This window comes from Vulpes lagopus, chromosome 12, assembly GCF_018345385.1.
Source record: "Vulpes lagopus strain Blue_001 chromosome 12, ASM1834538v1, whole genome shotgun sequence".
Taxonomy (NCBI): Eukaryota; Metazoa; Chordata; class Mammalia; order Carnivora; family Canidae; genus Vulpes; species Vulpes lagopus.
The window spans coordinates 39,093,919-39,108,494 of NC_054835.1; the positions used below are offsets into that span (position 1 = coordinate 39,093,919).

General features: G+C 42.6%; 1 long non-coding RNA gene across 2 annotated transcripts in view; it reads left to right on the top strand.

The window, feature by feature from the left end:
• Positions 1-1,660: 1,660 nt before the first annotated feature.
• The window catches only part of LOC121472599, a 36,194-nt gene continuing 23,278 nt past the window's right edge, over positions 1,661-14,576 (top strand). Inside the window, exons 1-2 of one of the 2 annotated variants that reach the window (XR_005982950.1) lie at positions 1,661-1,848; positions 5,520-5,703. This is a non-coding gene — a long non-coding RNA (uncharacterized LOC121472599). The remainder of the gene's footprint in view (positions 1,849-5,519; positions 5,704-14,576) is intronic. The other variant, XR_005982951.1, reaches the window with a different exon arrangement.

Genomic DNA, 14,576 nt, shown 5'->3' on the forward strand with positions numbered 1-14,576 from the left:
GGCAGGGAATGCCTCTGAAGAGGGGCCATTTGAACTAAGGCTTGAAAAATGAGGAAGGGGCATAGTAGAGCTAGCACAAAAGTCTTGAGAAGCCATGTATTTACTGTGTTTCAGTGATAGAAAGCAGGTCCACACAGTATATGGTGAAGAAGGAGACAGATAGGACATGAAGTTGAAGAACTGGGAGTGCGGGGCTACCACCTCTCTGATTCAATCACCCCACCTTCAGACATGCTGGACTACATACCTGAACATTTTTACCTTTGCACCCACTGATCCCTATGCCTGGAATGCATTCCCTGCCTTCTCTGACTGGTAATAAAATTCTACTCGTCCTTCAAGGCCCAGTTCCAAACCATTTATGAAACCTTCTCCCATTCTTCAGCAGGAGTTAATCCCTCCCTGTTTGACCTCTCTCAGCACATACATCCCCATGGCACTAATTACATGCTGACTCGTATCTCAGCTAGCTGTTTACATCCACTCTGCCCACCACACAGTGAGTTCCCTGAGAACAGAGGCTGTTAGTCACCTCTGTAACCATCTTGTGGTGCCTAGCCCACAGCAGGTTCTCAGTGAACACTGTGACACGGACTAGTGGGTGCTGCCTAGCACTACTCATGGCAGAACAGAAGGAAAACAAAAATAAAACAACTTATGGTTTATCACATGTTTTTCCATTCATTACTTGATTTGAGCCCCCCAACAACCCCACGAAACAGTGGAGACAGGCAGGCACTATTAGCCCCATTGAACAGACAGGGTAGCTAAAGCCCAAGAGCACACAACTAGTGAGTAGTGGAAACTAAGTCCCAATCCCGTCCCCTTACTTTGGATTCAACTCAAGGAGAGACACAAACAGCATTTTGAAGCTAGAAGGTAATGGGGTTTGCTAAGGTGGGAAAGAGCTTTTGTGAGTGGACGAGGGAGGGATCCTTACTCAGTTGGGAACGAGTTGACAGCAGCCCCACCAGGGAGGGCACAGGATTCCTCCTCGGACCTCAAGGAGCTGGAGGTGTCCGCAGCACTGTTCCCCAGCCCTGGAAACTAGGGACCCCCCGACGCCCCCCACGCCCCGCGAAAAAGACGGGCATTAGGGCAGGTGGCTAAGATGACGTTAAGGATGACTTGTTAGCAAGGGCCTGCCTCTCTGTTGCTATGACAACAGGAGCTTGACTACTGGGCCTTGCAAGGTTGACTGAGGCGGATCCTTTCGTTGACTCGAAATTAGTGAAAGACATTTATGGGGTCCGTGTGTGGGTGTGCGCGCGCGCGCGGTAAAATAAAGACGGAAAGGGTATATTCAAGACTCTAGCTCAGTGCTTCTCCGCCTCGGCAACATGTTAGCTTCACCTGCACAATTTTATTTTTTCACCTGCGCAATTAAAAAAGTCTCGATGCCTAGGCTATACCTCAGACCAATTAAATCAGAATCTCTGCGCTTCGCTATCTGCTTAAGTCTTCGCTGACGACTCCAATTGCAGCCAAAGTTGCAAACCCTGCTTTTAGAAGGAAGAGGGGAAATTCTCGAGACCTTCCCAAGATGGCGGCTACCCTACGGCTTCCGCCCTTATGATCGCCAGCAGGGGGCGGGCTTTCCAGGAGCGCATGCGTGTAGTGTCTCTTCGCTCCCTGCTCCCTCCTCCTCTTTCCCCCGCCTCCATTTTGTTCGCGGACGCTGGGAACGGTGGGAGCAGATCCATTTCCGGGTTGGCAAAAGGGGCGGCGGCGGCGAGAGAGGGAGCTTGCCGGGGAGCGAGCAGGACGGGACGAAGCCGGGGCGGAGGTGGCGGAGGATTCGCTCCCGGGGCAGCTGCGGCCAGGTCGGAAAGAGGCAGAGGAGGCTGGGTACGTCGCTGAGATGACCTGCGGACCTGAGTGGGAGGGAGAGCCGGGGGAGGGGGGAATTGGGGCGGGGCTTGGAGAGGGGATGTTGGGGGAGGGGCCTGAGGAGAGAGGGATCCTGGGGGCGGGGTCTGAGGGGTGAATGGAACGTGGTGGGCGGCAGGGTCTGGAGTGGGGCGTGGGGATCTAAGCAGGGAGGAGTGGTCCGGAATGTGTGGGGCGAGCTCTGGCTGAAGAGAAAAGAAGGTTATTGAGAGGCAGGAAATAAGGGATCCTGAAGGGTTGGGTAAGGTGAGTAAGACGGCAGCTCGGCGTGAGGGACGAGTCACCGTGCGCAAAAAGGGAGATGGGGAGGGGGAGGACCTGTTGTGATCAGGTAACTAACAGGATGCTCTGAGTGAGGAGGCCACTGTGACATTTTGGGGATTGAGTGTAGTGAAAACCAATGGCTCAGAGGATGATTTGGGAAACTGCTTACACTAGAGGGAATCTAGGGAGCGTTGGTTGAGAAGGAATCAGAATTGAGTTAAAGGTTGGATTGAGAAGTGGTGAGTTGCGCATGAGAGCAGCCTAGAGTTGAGGGTTCAGATTGGAGTGGTGTGAAGTGAGGGAAGACGGAAATCCTAAAGTCTTAGACGTGGGCCGTGTGCGGTGTGGTGTTGAGTGATCAAGAAGGAAAATTCTTAGGACACTCGCGTGAGGAGTTGGAAGAAGCTGGTGTGTACTGGAATTCATATTTTTTTAAGGGATTTGAATAATCTGTTACTGCTTTGCCCCACTCCCCAGCCCCGATGTTTCTAGTGTCTGTTTTTCTCCTCCTGGAGCCTCATTGAATAAGGACTGTTCTAGTGTACCTGTGGATTTACTAAGTAACTTTGAGGCAAGTTATTAAACTGCCTCATTTTTTTTTTCCCTTTGAAAGACAGGTTTGGCTCCTCTCTTCCTCTAAAAGATGGTGTTAACTGAATGGGATCTTTAAAGTGGTTGCAAATGGGGAGGCAGGCAGGGGGATGGGGTGACTGGGTGACGGGCTGTGAGGGGGGCACTTGATGGGATAAGCACTGGGTGTTATACTATTGGCAAATCGAACCTCAAAAATAAATAAATAAATAAATAAATAAATAAATAAATAAATAAATAAAGTGGTTGCAAAGAAGTGATCTCTGAAAACATGATTGAGGTATTGATGTTTAGAAGACTTGTTTCTCGGTTTCTTCCTCTCAGCCTTGCTGTATTTGTTGTGCCAGGGAATGGTTGGTTTTGATTTGATACATGTCCAATTTTTTAACTTTTTTCAAAGTCAACTTTTAGTAGCCCCAAATTTTCATATTATTGTGTTACATTGTATTGACTATCATCCAGCTGGAGATAGGGAAGTTAGAGCTGAGGCTGAATAAGGTTGGTTGATGAAGAATCAGAGAATGCAGTGTTTTATTTTACTTTTTGACAAAGATTGACTTTCCTCAGAAACTCTGGGAATTCATCGAAAAATAGTATTTTAGACAGTTGAGTCTTTTGCTTTGGCCCAAGGACTTTGGCCCCATTGCCAGTTGTTGGGCAGCAGTGTGCTTGTGGACAGCTTTAGCTTCTTTATTGTTAATACTTTGAAATTTTGACTATTCCAACTTTTTCTTTGGGCATGATATTCTAAACACTTTGCCCATAGGTAAACTTATTTAATTTAGCTTAGAAGAACTGTTCCTGAAAGTCTTGGCATTTCTGAGGTCTGACGTGATTTGCTTAAGGGGGGGGGCAGTTTCCAATTCTACCTCATACTTGCTATCAGAGTAGTATTTACTTTAGTTAGTACTGATTAGTTATGTGATGTCAGCACAAAGGTGAAATGCAGAGGAAGGTGGAAGGTGGTGAGAACAGTGGAGTTTTTCCGGTTTTACTAATGGCTTTTGAGAAGGGAGAGAAGTCCTGTTCCTGTTGAAGAGCAAATTGTTAGTTCTTTCTTGACCTGTTCTTTGAGTGGTGGAGTAACCTAGTGTACTTGAGTCTGTTTTCCTATTCCTCTAAAGTGATTGTGAAAATCATGGGCCGCTGGTTCACGCTGTTTCAGCAAACCATAGTGTTCTTACTAACCCCAGCAAGAGCAGGAAGAGCTTCAGGCTATAAAGTATATACTATACACTTATTTGAGGGTAAAAAACCTGCTTAATATTTCGCTGTTATTTCAACCCCAGGATCTCTGTTTTTCAGAGGGTTTGGAAATAAGTTACGGGGGCTCAGAGCTCTGGGTAGGCTTTTGGTATAGCCTCCTTCTTTAGCATACGATTTTCCATTTTTCCTTCTGTCACGTTTTTCCTTTGCTTTACTTGAGCCATTCCTAGGTGGAAAATGGCAAATTACACATTTTGCCCCCCTCCTTTTTAGTCTCTGGTGGGCATGTTGTCTGTGTCACAGTTTGATACCTTCAAAATAAAAGGATTCTTGACTGCTTCAGATGGAGAGGGTGACAGAAGCTGAGCCGGATTTTCTGGGCCGGAGAATAGATTCTGTCAGAGCAAAGAATAGTTGCAGAGACACAAACTGGGACCTTAAGCTGTGACTAACGTTTTGGCAACAAGCTTCCCTTTGCCAAATAACTTCTTTTCTTCTTGAGTGTGATTGTTGAGCTCCTTCTCAAAGTAGGCTCTTGTTGCTACTGTTCTCCACACAATTCCCAAGCAGAAGTTGGCAGAGTTCCGGTTGACGGACAGTCTCTTGAGGGATATGCCCCGGATTAGAGTATATGGGGTGCTCCATGTCAAAATGAGATTCATTGGCAGATGCTGAGAGCTTCTCTGCAAGGAAATAGAGGCAATACTTTTTTCTGAATGTTCTTGTGCTCCTTTATGCTTTTTCTAAATTCAGACCTGTTTCTTATTCATCTGCTGATTAAATGCAGAATCATTGCCTCTGCCCAGCTTTCAAAGTCCAAGGCATTGAGGAAGAGAGAGAGAATTTCCCACATTTTTTTGCTACACTCTCATTCCCAAGCCTTTAGCTTAGGGAGCCACAGTCTAAACTCATGAGCACATCTTGGTATTATTATAGAGGAGTATTTAATTTAATTTTGTATTTGAGAGAGAGTGTGAGCGCACACACACAGGTGGGGAGGGGGAGAGAATCTTAAGCAGGCTCCATGCCCAGTGCAGAACACAATGTGGGGCTCCATCTCATAACCCTGAGATCATGACCTGAGCCAAAATCAAGAATTGAATGCTTAATTGGCTGAGCCACCCAGGCTCCCCTGTAGAGGGGTATTTTAAAATGCTGAATAGAACTTTATGGAGAGGGGTGCCTGGGTGGCTCAGTTGGGTGAGTGTCTGTCTAAGTCTTGATCTTAAGGTTGTCAGTTGCAGGCCTGCATTGGGCTCTACGCTGAGTGTGGAGCCTACTTTAAAGAAAAAAAAAAAAACTTTATGGAGGTAAATAATATTAGTAGGGAAAACAGGTGATACATTTGCTAGTGTCTGTGTTAGTCTCAGATCTCTTAAGATTTTGACTGAACATGCAGAAAGACCATTTGGAGGCAAGTAAGTTATCAAATGGAGGGCCAGGAAGTGGCTTCTGATTTGTTATACAACATGGCAAAGTTATAACAATTTAGAATGGCTGTCCTCAGTACTACTTAGTAAATACCTTTTCAGTGTGTTCTACTTAGTAAACATCCTTTTGTTTTTTAGGGGATAATTAGTTGAAGATAACTTTGTCTCCAATATGTCTTGGAGTGGATTATGAAGATCATTTCTTGCAGTCCATGGCAGTGGCCCTTGTAACATTGGAGCTAACCCGGAAACAAATCCTCTCTTTGGTCGCCCTGGATTCAGCTTCCTCCTGCCATTGTTAGCCCAGAGTATTCTGTTCCCGGTACGTAGGTTTGGGAGACTAACAGGTTCAGATCCAAAGGTTTTGACTCTGATCCAGGGCTTTGATTTGGTAACAAACAGGATTATTGGAGTTGTGTTTAATCTTGTCTCAGATATTTCTTTACTGAAGAATGTCTTGAAGTTTGGCAAATCTGTATGTCTAAGGAATGTGTATAGTTTCCTCACCTTATAATTGGTTTTCAGAAAATTTTTTAGTTTTTTGAACTTTGTGCATTTAGATTAAGCTCCTTTTAGATTTTGAGGCCCTCTGGTGAAAATAATGTAGTTTTAGTATTTACGATATTTCTTCAGTAGAAATTCATTGACCTACTTTCTAAGCTTATAAAAATGCTGACTTCAATAATCCCTTTTTTTCCTCCCAATAATCCCTTCTGACTATGAAAACATTCTCATATGTACAGATTGGGACAATTATTTGTAAAAAAAAAAAAAAAAAAAAAAAAAAAAAAAAAAGATGGAGATTTTCTTCTAGTGTGGTACAATCTAAGGGACGCCTGGGTGGCCGAGCAGTTGAGCATCTGCCTTCAGTTCAGGTGGTGGTCCTGGGGTCTTGGGACTGAGTCCCTCATTGGGCTCCCTATGTGGAGCCTGCTTCTCCCTCTGCGCATGTCTCTGCCTCTTTCTCTGTGTCTCTCATGAATAAATCAATTAAATCTTTAAAAAAAAAAAGAGGGAAAACTCATTTATCCACAAATCTCAGATAGCCTATCCCATAGTAGATTGTACCACTTTATTTTTTTTTTTAAGGATTTAATTTATTTATTCATGAGAGACACAGAGAAAGAGGCAGAGACATGCGCAGAGGGAGAAGCAGGCTCCACATAGGGAGCCCAATGAGGGACTCAGTCCCAAGACCCCAGGACCACCACCTGAACTGAAGGAAGATGCTCAACTGCTCGGCCACCCAGGTGCCCTGTGAGTTTTCCTTCTGTCCACATCCCTCTCCCAGTCCTCAGCTAGTAGGCAGGATCACAAAGTCATTTAAACTCCATCACTGTCTTAGAAATAAGGATAGTAAGCAATTTAGTAAAATTTTATTTATTTATTGTTTTAAAAAGTTTAATTTGCGGTACCTGGATGGCTCAGTTGGCTAAGCATCTGCCTTTGGCTCAGGTTGTGATCCTGGGGTTCTAGGATTGCGCCCTATGTCGGGCTCCCTGCTCTTTGGGCAGCCTGCTTCTCCCTCTCTACTGCTTGTGCTGTCTTGTGCATGCACGTGCACTCTCTCAAATAAATAGAATCTTTAAAAAATACAAATAAAAAGTTTAATTTTATTTTTAGTAATCTCTACACCCGCTGTGGGCTTGAATTCACAACATTGAGATCAGGAGTTGCATGCTCTTCCAACTCAGTCAGCCAGGTGCCCCTAACAAATTTTATTTTTTATTTATTTATTTATTTATTTTTTAAATTTTTTTTTTTTTAATTTTCACTTATTTATGATAGTCAGAGAGAGAGAGAGAGGCAGAGACACAGGCAGAGGGAGAAGCAGGCTCCATGCACCGGGAGCCCGACGTGGGATTCGATCCCGGGTCTCCAGGATCGCGCCCTGGGCCAAAGGCAGGCGCCAAACCGCTGCGCCACCCAGGGATCCCCTGATTTTCTTTTTTTTTTTTTTAAAGATTTATTTATTCGTTTATTCATGATAGACATAGAGAGAGAGAGAGAATGAGAGGCAGAGACACAGGAGGAGGGAGAAGCAGGCTCCATGCCGGGAGCCCAACGCGGGACTTGATCCCGGGACTCCAGGACTGCGCCCTGGGCCAAAGGCAGGCGCTAAACCGCTGAGCCACACAGGGATCCCCCAAATTTTATTTTTTTAAGTAGATAATACATTCACATGGTTCAAAATTTGAAAGTTAAAAAGTGTACACTGAATGGTCTCTCTTCTCTGCTTTTGTATTCATCAATCCAGTTCATCTTCCCAGGGGCAGCTAATGTGTTCAGTTTCTTAAGATTCTTTCCAGAGAAAATATGTACATATAAAACATGCATGTGTGTGTGTGTGTGTGTGTGTGTAATTTTTTTTTTTTTTTTTTTTGCTTTTTCTCATAAACGAATGTAGGATGCTATTAGTACTATCTGCATTTTTTAAAAACTTACTTTGGCAATCATTCTGTATAAGTAGTAAAAAGATTTGGCATCTGCTCCATATTGGTAGACATTTTAAATATTTCTAGTCTTAATGTTATTACCAATTATGCTCCAGTGAATAACCATATACATTTGGCCTTTAGCATGTATGACTGTATCTGTGGGGTAAATTATAAGTAAAATTGCCAAAGCTGGTGTGTTTTTAGCCCTGTTACTCATTTATTTGCTAAGAATTTTTGAGCTCCTACTGTGTGACAAGTACTGTGCTTCGTCAGTGAACACAACTGATTCAGTCCTTGCACTGGTGCAGCTGTATGGTCTGGTGGGGAAGACGTCCATTAAATAATAATTAATTACTGCTGCCATAAATACTGCGGAAACAGCTAATAGGAAGCCTAACCAGGTTGATTGAGAAACAGGGCAGTGAGGAAATGTTACTAAGGAATTTTTAAAGCTGAAACCTAAAGGATGAGGGGCAGACCAAAGACTATTGCAGATGGAGAGAATGGCATAGGTGGAAGTCCTCAGGACAGAAAGAATGGAAAGAACATGGCTATTTTGAAGACTTGAAGGAAGTAAGTTCCAGTGTGTTTGGAGTTTAGGGAGAGAGAAGCAAAGAGGTAAGGCTTCAGGGAGTGTGAGGTCTCCAGAAAAACCACATAAATAGTAGTGAACTTTTAAAAAAGATTTTATATATTTATTTATTTAACACAGAGAAAGAGTAAGCACACACGTGCGCGTGCAAGCATGCACAAGTAGGGAGAACAAGCAGAGGGAGAAGCAGACTCCCCCTGAGCCAGGAGCCCGATGTGGGCTGGAACCTCAGACCTCAGATCATGACCTAAGCCAAAGGCAGATACTTAAATAACTGAGCCACCCAGGCACCCCACAATAGTGAATTTTTTTTTTTTTTTTTTTTTTTTTTCACAATAGTGAATTTTGAGCCCAGGCTTTACAGGAGAAGGTTTTGTTTTGTTTTTTGGGTTTTTTTTTTTTTTTTTTTTTTTTTTGGTCAATTCTTTTCACAGGTATTAATTTACTAGAGTTGATGCTGAAATCATCAATATCATGAAGAAATCTGATGCTTGTACGATGGAACATGTTTTCTGTAAGAACTTTTCTGGATAAAGGCTACTCTTTTAGCCTTGATTTCTTTTATGTCCAACAAATTAAACTTGCATGGCTGGGTTAGGTCTTAAAATTTTAGGATCTTGGAAATTGGTTTGGAAGTTAGTGATTACTTGGGGAACTATTCTGAGATTATGGGGGATAATGAGTCTTTGGCCATACTACCCTGAACTGAGTCTTGTCAGATTATGGGGGATGATGAAATGGCTAGTTTGCCAGACCTGCTATTTAGGAAAGAAAACTTATTTCTAGAGAATATTGACTTTTTTGTAAGCCTCATAGGGCTAGAAAGAGAGCACAGATGTTCTCATTATAAACTGGTGAATATAATACATTGTTGTACCCATCATCTAGGCCATATGTCTTAACATGATGCATAACTCTTGTAGGACGTGCAAATGAATAGTAGCCCAAGGGCCATTATAATTCTGAATATATGAAAGCATTTTTATCTGCAAGTATATTGACTTTTGTTCAGAAATCACAGTACTCTTGCTCAAAGCCCAGATGGTCCTGTTTGATTTAGTACCTTTCTTGTGTAATTGGATCAGCTTGCCCTGTTTTTGTAACTTAAAGTAGAATCTTGGTTTAGCAGCCCAACACTAGCGAGCAAGGAATGAAAATGTGCAAATTTTTCTAGCATTTCAGCAAGAAGCGTCTGTGTATCTGTTGGCTTAGGGGCATTAGAGCGAGAGAAGAGACTCCTCAACAATGAAAGTGACAGCTTTGTTATTAGATTATCTGTGGTGAGTTGGGACTTAATATATTATCTTTGAAATGAGGCATGACACTTCTCTCCATGTGAAGTCTGGATCAACATTTTATGGAGCATCTGTTTAAGTTTTCTTTCAGGCTTTTTCTAATGGAGGCTGTCATCACTGGATTTGCCTTACTTCTGACTGTTCTCTGGGTAGGCTTTTCTACTTGTCTGTTTGTGAGGGGAGTTTGGAATGCAGGCTGGCACATGGAAGCTGAGGCCTGGTCACATGAGACACTGCTAGTCTACAGTGAGAAGAGCCATCTCATCAGTGACTAGGTTTCAGCCTGCCTTGTACGCAACCTTTTAATCTAATTAACAGTTTCTTTAAAACAGTTTTTAAAGAACTTCTGAAGATGTTTTGACCACAGATGTTGGTTGTTTTTGTTTTTCAGTTGTGTTAAATAGAAAACCCTAAAAAAAGAGCTAAGGTAAGATCTGTCCCTCTGTTTTTGTGCTTACCTTTGAAATTAATTTTGGTCCTGATTTCTTACAGTGGCCTGGAAGTTCCTCATATATCTGACATGTGGTAGAGTAAACTCTGCGGTGATGAACATTGTTAGGTGATACCCAGGTTGTGGCAGAGATTGAGGTCACAGTAGGCAGCCTGCTTTCATTAGAGTTGAATTTGAGATGCAGGTTCTAGAATTAAGCATAATGGCCTTTTAATTATTTTGGTCGGTTTGGGATTGTCTGCTGTTCTTAATTACATTGGTAACAGATCCATCAGTACAGACCTGATGTTTTGAAATTTTGGTCAGTCTGAAGTTTGGTTTTGCTTATACAGTGTTAGGATTTTTTGGTTTTTAGTAATTAAATGTTTGGAATTTTGTAATTGACATAGTAGGAATACATAGTTTAAACAGACGATAATAGTACTAGAAGATTTATAATGAAAAGAACAGCTGCTCCATCTTTCCTTATTTGTCTTCAATCACTTTTAGTACTTTCAGAGTGTTTTTTTTCTGATGCATGTTCTTTCCATATTTTTATTTATTTTTTTCTTTCCATATTTTTACATGGTGTGCTCATACTATGCTTATACAGTATGCTTATACTGTTATTTCTTGGGGTTTTTTTTTGGCCTTAGATATTTTGAATTTCTACTATGGAAGATTATTTTGCATTTTTAAAAAGATTTATAAATTTATATATAGTGAGAGCGTAGGTGCACTCATGTGCAAGCAGGGGAAGGGCAGAGGGAGAGTGGGGAAGTAGACTCCCCACCAAGCACGGAGCTCAACATAGGGCTTGACTCCATAACTCTGAGATCATGACCCAAACTGAAATCAAGAGTGGGATGCCTGACTGAGCCACCCCACGTGCCCCCCAATTTTTATTTTTAAGATTTTATTTATTCGTGAGAGACAGAGAGAGAGAGAGAGAGGCAGACACACAGGCAGAGGGAGGAGCAGGCTCCATGCAGGGAGCCTGACGTGGGACTCGATCCCGGGTCTCCAGGATCACACCCTAGGCTGAAGGCGTTGCTAAACCACTGAGCCTCCCGGCTGTCCCCCCCCCCCCCCCCCAATTTTTTTTAAGTAATCTCTACACCCAGTGTGAGGCTCAGACTCAACCCTAAGATCAAGAATCACATGCTCTACCGACTGAGCTAGCCAGGTGCCCCTGATTTTGCATTCCTATACTGCTAACTACCCTCAACCCTTCCTGCTAATCCTCCTAATACAGATCTGTCACAGTTGTGGTTAAGTCAGTATTTTGTATGTTTTTATATTATGTATCAGGGTTCAATCAGAAAGACAAACCATTCTTGATATTTCAGAGGATATTAGATGCTTACGAAATCATTGGAAGGTCATGGGAATGTCACCTTGCAGAGATTCCAGAAAAACTGCACTGTTAATAATCTTCGCTATCTTAAACACCAAAGCAGGCAATTTGTAGGATATTGGAAACCTATAAAACCACATGTATGTCATCTGTTGGAGGCCACACACACTTACTCATTGCTACTAGAAGAACAACAATGGCATATACTTCTATCTTTTAGGTCTTGAATGAATGACTCTGTACTGGTGGAATTTAAACCACAACCCCATTGACAGAGCATTCTAGGAAATGTAGTTCCAATGTTTTCAGGCTCCCCTTCCATCCCCCATGGACCAGAAAGGGGATAGAGGTAAATGTAGCCTAAAGAAGAAAAATTAACGTCCAGTATGACTGTCTGTACTATGATTATACTGTATTTCCTTATATATTTTCCCTTTATTTTTTTAAGATTTTATTTATTCATTCATGAGAAACAGAGAGAGAGAGGCAGAGACACAGGCAGAGGGAGAAGCAGGCTCCATGCAGGGAGCCCGACGTCGGACTCGATCCTGAGACTCCAGGATCACGCCCCAGGGCCAAAGGCAGGCACAAACTGCTGATCCACCTGGGCTGCCCGTGTATTTTCCCTTTAATATAATAATTACCATTCTTTCATTTTTCTTTTTTTCTCCCTTCTGCTTGATTCATTGAGCATCAATAACTAATTCATCCCTAAACTCTGATGAAAGTATAAATCTCTTTTCAGTACAAATACTTGATTTATTTTAAAGATTTTATTTGTTTATTTATGAGAGACACAGAGACATAGGCAGAGGGAGAAGCAGGCTCCCCTCAGGGATCCTGCACCCCAGGATCAGGACCTGAGCCGAAGGCAGACACTCAACCACTGAGCCACCCAGGTACCCCCAGTACAAATACTTTAGTGGAGCCTCTTCCAGAGGCTTTATGAAAAAGGATTCCATTGGAGGGGGTGCATTTTGGGGGGCCTTGCATGTTTCTGCCTGCACAATGGTTGGGAGTTTGATGAGATACAAAATGCTATGTTGGAGATGGCTTTTCTTTGGAAATTTTAAGCCTCATTTTGTGGTCTTCTAACTTTTAATAGTATTGTGAAGTTTGATGTTATTTTGATTCTGAATTTTTCATGTGGAATTTGTTTTTTCTCTGAAAGATTTTAGGGTGCTATCTTAACCACAGGTATGTGAAATACAATGGTGTAACTATTCTAAAATTCATTATGCTTGGCATTCAGTGGGCCTTTTCAGTCTTTTATTTATTTATTTATTTGTTTGTTTGTTTATTTATTTATTTATTTATGATAGTCACAGAGAGAGAGAGAGAGGCAGAGACACAGGCAGAGGGAGAAGCAGGCTCCATGCACCGGGAGCCTGATGTGGGATTCGATCCCTGGTCTCCAGGATCGCGCCCTGGGCCAAAGGCAGGCGCCAAACCGCTGCGCCACCCAGGGATCCCGGGCCTTTTCAGTCTTAAAGCTTATTTTGATCTGTCCTGGGAAATTTTTCTTTCTCTCTCTCTCTCTCTCTTTTTTAAATTTTATTTATTTACTCATAAGAGACACAGAGGGAGAGAGGCAGAGGGAGAAGCAGGCTCCATGCAGGGAGCCCGACGTGGGACTCAATCCCCAGTCTCCAGGATCACAACCTGAGCCGAAGGCAGTTGCTCAACCACTGAGCCACCCAGGCGTCCCTCTTTTCTTTTCTTTTTTTTTTTTTTTTTTTTTAAGATTTTATTTCTTTATTTGACAGAGAAAGAGAGTACAAGCAGGAGTGGCAGGCGGAGGGAGATGGAGAAGCAGGTTCCTCGCCGAGCTGAGAGCCTCACATGGGGCTTGACCCCAGGACCCCGGGGATCATGACCCGAGCTAAAGGCAGATGCTCTACCAACTGAACTACCCAGGCGCACCCCTATATTTTTAATAATGTATTCTTTGATAGTTTTCTGTCTTTCTGGGAATCCCTATTATGCAGATGGTGAAATTCCAACACTGATCCTTTTTTTTTTCCTCTTGTGATTTTGTCTTTTTTTTTTTTCCCCCTCATTAAGTTTTTAGATACTCTGAGCTTTTTCTTCCAGCTCTTCTATTGTATTTTTAATATTTGGTATCAGTGTTTTAAATTTCCAGGAGTTCTTTTTGTTCTCAGAACTTTATATGTAAGTATTTCTACACATTGTCAGGAATTGTTTTGTTTACTTTTTGTTTTGTTTTGTTTACTTTGATTCCTGTCTTTCCTGTTAGAGATTTTCTTCAAATGTCTGTTTATTTTTGAGAATGAGGTACTTACAAGCTCTGAGTGTGGAGCCCTGGCTCATCCAGTGGTAGGCATCGCTGTGGGATGTATTGGCAGCTTGTCATTTTCCTTAGAGAGGACTCCTCCAGTCTCCTGCCTAGAGAACACAAGCCCAGCAGCAGGTGTTTTGGAACCAAGTGAGAGAAGAGAACTGGGGAGGGAGAGAGGTCTCATCATTGAGTAAATAAGACGTTCACTCAATCTATTTTCAGTATGGTACTCCTGCCCTAGGCTGTCACTGCTTACTTGATTCAGAGTCCCTCTACCTGGCAGCATGGGCAAAGGAAAGAGAGGATCTCTTTCTTATACAGACTTCCACTTGGTTCTCCTGTTTTAGCTCCTCTGAAACCCTTTTGTCCAGAGGTACCAGGTGCTTTTAGTTTCTGAGCTTTTTCTGGATTTTTTGTAGTGGGAATTTACTTTCTGCTGCATTTAACTTTTTCCTTTCTTTGAAGTTACTTGTCAGTAGTTCATGTGCTTTCCAGCTCCTAAAATTTTGTTGACATGTCTCTACAGTTGCATCCTTTCCCATTCTCTCTCTCTCTCTCTAAGGTTTATGCCTTTAAAAATATCCCTTTGCTGTCATTTTCAAGGTGTTTTCTGAGAGAACATTGATAAATGCCTGCCACACATTTATGTTTAACCAGATTATTCATCGGCCTTTCCTTGCTGCTCTCCATTCAGTCACGATAGTGTTGGTGTAATTGAGTACTAATACTCCTGCAGAACAGTATTTTTCAGACTTCCCTAACACTGAGAATTACTTAAGGAGGT